The sequence below is a fragment of the Mustela nivalis genome, assembly GCF_964662115.1.
Source record: "Mustela nivalis genome assembly, chromosome: 6".
Lineage (NCBI taxonomy): Eukaryota > Metazoa > Chordata > Mammalia > Carnivora > Mustelidae > Mustela > Mustela nivalis.
In genome coordinates this window covers 90,129,290-90,135,460 of record NC_139025.1, presented here as the reverse complement: position 1 = coordinate 90,135,460, position 6,171 = coordinate 90,129,290, and the positions used below count along the sequence as shown (strand labels likewise).

Below are 6,171 nucleotides of genomic sequence, written 5' to 3'. Positions count from 1 at the left end.
CAAATATTCCTTACCAGGGAGCAATTGATAGAACCTGTGGTAAGTCAGTGATACTAATTTTGCCACCTCTGGGTAGGAATCTGAGTTTCCATTTCTCATTTACTGATTGTGCGCATTTTGTTGACTTCCTGTGGAAATTAGTCAAAGAACAGATACAAAATTTCAAGACTTCAGCCCCAGAAGCATTCTCTACCCTTCCCTCTCCACTGCATAGATCAAATTGACATGTTACATTGTATTAGTTTAGGGTGTTCGCGCTTTCATTTTATTTCTGTATTCTCTTCTACTTTCTTGCCTGTTTCCCCCCTCGGTTGCATGGTTTTGCCTTTTGTATTCCACATTATGGTGGGTTCTGCTCCTGCAAAGTGCATGGTCCCAAGTGCCTCCCAGTGTTGCTTTAACAATTCCTGTTTGCTGTTCTTCTGTGTCTGCCCTGAGCTCATCTGTGTTATGCTACTGGAAACTTAATATAAAGGCCCTATACAATCCGTGAATTATCCTGAAAAATAGAGCACATTAGTGGGTTTTTTTCATCCATGGCTGTTCGCACAAGCTGGACTACATAATTATTGATAAATGTTTGTTTTCACTGCTTTGATAAAAGCCATACCTTCTTCTCATTTTATTGCTTTACTTCTTCAGTTCTCAGCTGGGGTGGATGGGGGACTAAATCGTGGCCTGTGTGGAGGGATGCATTTGTAGTGAGAAGAGACGGACTCTGAAAGCTGCTATCATCATGTAGCCCAGCTCACTGCTTTATAGATAATGCTCAGTGAATATTAATTGACTTGAAATTAAATGAAGTCGTTCCCCAGGATTGGAGAATTGGCCCTCATTTTCGAACAAAGGAGCCTAGAGTTTCTGACATTATGTAACCACTTCCACAGTCAAGAGGAAAGAAAGTTATTCCGTTTTGATAAACAGATAGACATTCGGGCACAGAAGATGAGGAGCCATAAGAAGACCTAGAGAAGGGATATGAAATCTACGATCCAAGAGAAAAAGAGGCCTGGGAGGTTAAGTAACATTTCCCATTTTTCCCCAGCACCACTCCACCAAAGCTATCACAATCTAGTCAAAGATTGTAAATTCGGTATTTCGCACATTAGAAGGTGCATTTAACTGACAATGCTGAAAAATCCATTTTTACAACTTAACAGTTTCTGTCAACATTTAAAAAATGTTTTCTGTATCCATTTCTTGGGAGACTCATAAAGCTGGCTTTCCTGAGTGTTCTTGGTTTCTGCTGTTTGTTCGTTCTTTAACTATTTTTTTCCTTCCATTTCAAGGAAAAGCTGTTGGGCATTTTCTCACCTTCTTTGGCTTCGGCTGTGATACTAGGTGATTCCAATATAATTAGGTGAGATTTTTATAGGCCCTCAAAGGCTAACAAAATAATAAATGTGGCAGTTCAAATAATAGCAATCAGCAGGTCAAGCAAAAAAAAAAAAAAAATCCTTTGGACTGAGATTGGCAAACCCTAATGTTATCAGAGTTTGGAAATGCAACATAGTTTCTTATTTCCTTCTTACTGTTTTTTTGTTTTTTGTATTGCATAGGGATATTTTCATTCTGCCTGTAATAACTATTTTTTTCATTTACATTTTCAATGCATAGAGTCTGCTTACTAAGAAATAGAGACATGTTAATGCAAAATGAATCTTTTTCCTTGAGATTATATTTATTGTAGACTCTCAAAGGATACCGATTTCCCTAACTATTCTTATAAATCAAGACAGTACAAATATCTCCAAAATGATTTTTTATTCTTTGATTTTAAAGGTAATATGTGCTTATTGTGGACAATTAAGATACTACAGAAAAGCACAAAGAAGAAAATTACTATCATTTCTCTAATAATAACTGCTTTTATATCCTTCTAGTCTTTTTTCTGTGACTAGATGGATCTGTGTATATAATATATCTAATTGAATATGTTTTTTTGATTAAAGATTAATAAATTTCTTGATAATTCACATAAGGGTTTCTAAAACTTCAAATATTAAAATCACAAATAGAGATCTTTTTATAATTAAAACATGAAAATCAAATTTCTACAATGTGGATGGGAGTAAAATTGCATTTCAGGTATGACTACCTCTCGCTGTTTTGGTGGGGGCTTCTCCTAAAAATTAATGACAGCATATATAAAGGGAGAAAGATTTCAGATGGCCTTAAAGTAATGTCTTACGACCTATTTTGATATTTGGTTATTTTCCAAAGGACTTGAATAGGACTGCTCACCTCCCAGTCCTTACCTAGCATCCTCTTTCTCATGGAACTCTGCAATTCTACACGCTTAACTGGCTGTAATAAGCAAAAATCAAGCCCACAGCATTTTTCCTTCCTTTTTTTTACCTTTTTTTTTTTTTTAACCTTCACTTTCTTCTGTTTGTTTCCACCAACACTTATAAATGTGGCTTCTGAAAACTAACAAGGCATGGTTCCATAGCCTGCCATAGCCTCCCCGCTTCCCCCACTCACTGCTAACTCTTTTGTTTGTACAATATTCTTTTATTCTGAGCAATATAACATTTTAGTTCTTGTAATAAATGCCTTCATGTGAAGCAGTTCAGCTCAGAGAATGTTATTAGAGTGTGCTCCCAGGCAGCGCACCTCCACACGATCAATACAAAGCTGGGCCTCAGCTCATTCCCTCTTTGCTTAAATTCCCTGCAAATGTGCAAGAGAAGCAGCAGAGGGTGTCATCAATCACAGGCCACTGTGACATATGCTGAAACCTGACCAGGGCCGAGATGTTTTAATAAGGCATCCATTAAAACCCTCAAATAAATTGCAATTTGAAAACAGAACATAATACCAGCCAAGTTTTCCTCATCCATCTTGTGGCATGTCATGTAATGTAATTGCGTTGTTAATTTATCCAAGAACTTTCTCAGTACACTGTTTCATTGGCACCGCTTAATTTCCCTGTAGACTATTTGTGTGTGTGTGTGTGCGCGTGCACGCGTGCATGTGTGCATGTGTGCGTACGTGCACATGTAAGACAGAAAGCAAGTGAGTAAGCTACTGGAAGAGGAAAACAAAAACCCCACAGAAACTGTGTTTATTTCTGTGTGTTTGCGTGTCTGTGTGTCTGCGGGTTCCTTGGAGGAAATAGTTATGTTTCTGCTTAGCATGGCATTAGTCAGAGAGCTAGTCAGAAATTTGAAATGTTTGACGTTTTGTCAATGACCCCTGAGCAGCTGGACTCTGGCCTACAGCGGGACCACCTCCTTTCCCCGTTCACCTTGCCATTGGTTTATGCCCCTCCGGAGTGGGATCACTCAGAGTGCCTGTGGATCCCATCAATAAAAATCGACAAAGGTGTTTAGGGGCCACTTAGGATCACCACAAAATGACACTCAGAACAGGACAGGACTGATTTTGGTTCCCTAGCTCTTGGGTCGTAAGTGAAAAGTTTTGACAAGGGTAAGAAAAGTAAGAAGTTATAAATCCATAGGAAAGAATAAGAAAGTTTTTCTCTGGAATAATGTCAAAGTTATTTGCTATACACACACACACACACACACACACACACACAATTTTTTTTAAAAGAGCTTGGAGGAAAGATACAGGCAGGCAGCAGCTCACATAGATTGCTTTGTCTTCTAAGCATAAATCTAAAAATAAGTAATGCAATTCTTCATAGAGGGGCTGCATCAGCAGAATCCTCACCTTTATTTACTCTTCTGGGTTTTCTTAATCAATCTGTTCTCTCATCTTCTCTAAAAGAAGCCCCTGGAAGGCAGAGGGTGAATCCACCCCCGCATATTCCATCTATATTGAGGATGTCAGCGTAACCATGATGCCAATCAAATATTGGTTTAAAACTGTCACATGTCTTTTTTGAGCCTACCGTTGCCAAGTGATAAGTTGTTGAACTAATAATGACAGAGGAGAGCAGACAGTAGGACAAAAGGGGGGAAATCCACCATAAATCTACTTGTGTAGTGGCGGTTTTAAGATTATTAAAGAAGAGCAGAATTGTTGAATTATTGAGATCCAGTAAAAAACAAACAAACAAACAAACAAAAAGCAACAAAACAAAAGCAGTCAGTGTAAAGCACACCAGTGAATAAACTAACAGCCACCCTCTCACAATAGATTCTTACATCCAAAGCCATGTTGTAAGTTGACCTGGAGAACATAGTGACATTCTAATACGCAACCGGCATACAAACCATTCTTCTCCAAGGCTCCACCTTATCACCATGCAAACTATTAGACAATCACCGAGTATGAGAGGTGCCAGGGAAAGCCAAATTAGTTTCTGCTCTCTGCTAATGGATGACCTTTGTGCTTTGGATCAGGTGCTGAAATTCACTTAGTCCAAAAGGCGGTAGAGTGGGGGAAAACACCTAAAATAATTTTCTCTCCCTCCAGAGAAGACGCCTGGCTACCATCTGCCCAATAAATGTCAATTGGGTTATTTCTTAAAAAATAAGTAGCCTGATCCAAAAGCATTGGTGGACGCTGGATCGAGAGGGGCAGGGGAGTCGGAGTGAAATTGCTTAGAAATAGAAAAGCTACAGAAAGCTGAAACCAAAACATTACAAATTAGACATGAGAATGGTTAGTTCTTTCCTGGGAACTTTAACACCTCAGGGTTCTAAGTAGATTCTTAGAGCTTTACTGAAATTTTAGCTGATTTATTATGCTTAGGAGGAATTATGTTTGGTTTCTCATCGTTGAAAATATTTTGAGGTTTAGCTGAAATTTGTTTGGAATTGGGAGCGTAATACCCCAAGCAACATTCAAGGGATCAGAACCAACAGGAACTGGAATGTACAAAAACACTGTTTCTTTCGCTCCACGTGAGCCTGGGTTGCCAACTTTCACATGCTTCTAATGTTAGCTCAGGCTTTCTGGCAGTCCCATTGTAAGCTCCATTTCGCACACATCCTCTGCTGTTTTGGCATTTGAACGTTGGCCTTCTTTTTATTTCCTTGTCCAGAAACACAGTCACTTTAAAAAAAATAAATAAATAAAAGCATAATTATTATTAGGGGTGATTTTTTTTTTTTTTTTTTTTTTTAAGTTGCAGCTTGAGACGGATTCTTTTTTGCCATGATATTTAGCCACTATCCTCGAAATGCATGGCAGGGATAAAACAGTAAAGACACAGAGGACACGGACCTTTAATTCCTCTCGTGTATTGCAAGGGCATGAATGAAATGTCAGTTCCCAAGCTGATTATATAGCTCATGTTGGCAAGAATGGAATAATTGTGTCCTACCCGTGGTGGGAGAAATGTATACACGGGGAGATAAAATTGTAAGAGGACAGACAATATAGGGCAAGCACATGTACGGCACAAAGGAATTCAATTGGGTGGATGACACAGGTCTGCGGCCTTTGTGGAAATCAATGAACTGCTGTTGAGGTGTCTTTTTCAAAGCACAGGGACGTGGAAAGGATCAAGCCTTGACTCTGACCCACTGTGGCTTGCTCAGTTAACCCTAGGATATTTTAAAGAGAGTTGATGTGTTTTCCTCCTCTTCTTCTTTTTTTTTTTTTTTGTTTCCTTCTCTCTCAGCTTCCTTGAACTGATTTACAATTCCTGCATCTATTGCTGCCTTTAGCTATGTGTGCCATTATTCAGCTACCCTTTTTGTAATTAAATTCTGCTTGAATTGCTTATAGGCCTAACCTCCCTCCTTAACTTTAATCTGTGACCTCCTGTTTCTAAGTTAGTTAGCAACGTTGTTGTCTTGGGCGCGCTGTGAATAACCTTTCCTGGCCACTAAAATACCTGGGTCTGAATTTAATTTGAGGTTTCATCTTTGTACAAGATTCCCTGCAAACTTGCATGCAAATTCAAAGCCCGATCCATACAAATCTTGTAGCAATATCCTTCTAATTTCAGAAGCCTGGTGAGATGAAGCCATGTGTTATGTTATAAACACCCCAACAAAAGAACTGTGATCTTACCATGTTATTTTTTCCCCCAATGTAATTTTGTAAATGTTGTTGATTCTGCCTCAGCATTTGGAGACTCTTGCATGTGTTACTCTTCCAAATTCCCTGCTTTAAAATTCCCTAGAGCCCCATAAGTGCTGGGTTTCTTAAAGAAATAGGTTATTGTCACCCCTACCCTCCCACTCCCCACTCCTCCAAAAACAATCCCCATACGAAAGTGCCAATAAACTAACTCAGCCGCATACAATG

At 38.9% G+C, this 6,171-nt stretch overlaps 1 protein-coding gene and 1 long non-coding RNA gene across 2 annotated transcripts in view; one reads left to right on the top strand and one right to left on the bottom strand.

Moving 5' to 3' along the window:
• The window catches only part of LOC309866504, a 10,296-nt gene extending 6,418 nt beyond the window's left edge, over window positions 1-3,878 (bottom strand). The window contains exon 1 of the long non-coding RNA XR_014312726.1: window positions 3,679-3,878. This is a non-coding gene — a long non-coding RNA (uncharacterized lncRNA). The remainder of the gene's footprint in view (window positions 1-3,678) is intronic.
• LOC309866503 (uncharacterized protein) overlaps window positions 1-6,171 on the top strand; it is a 137,110-nt gene that overhangs the window by 16,869 nt on the left and 114,070 nt on the right. The window lies entirely within an intron of this gene.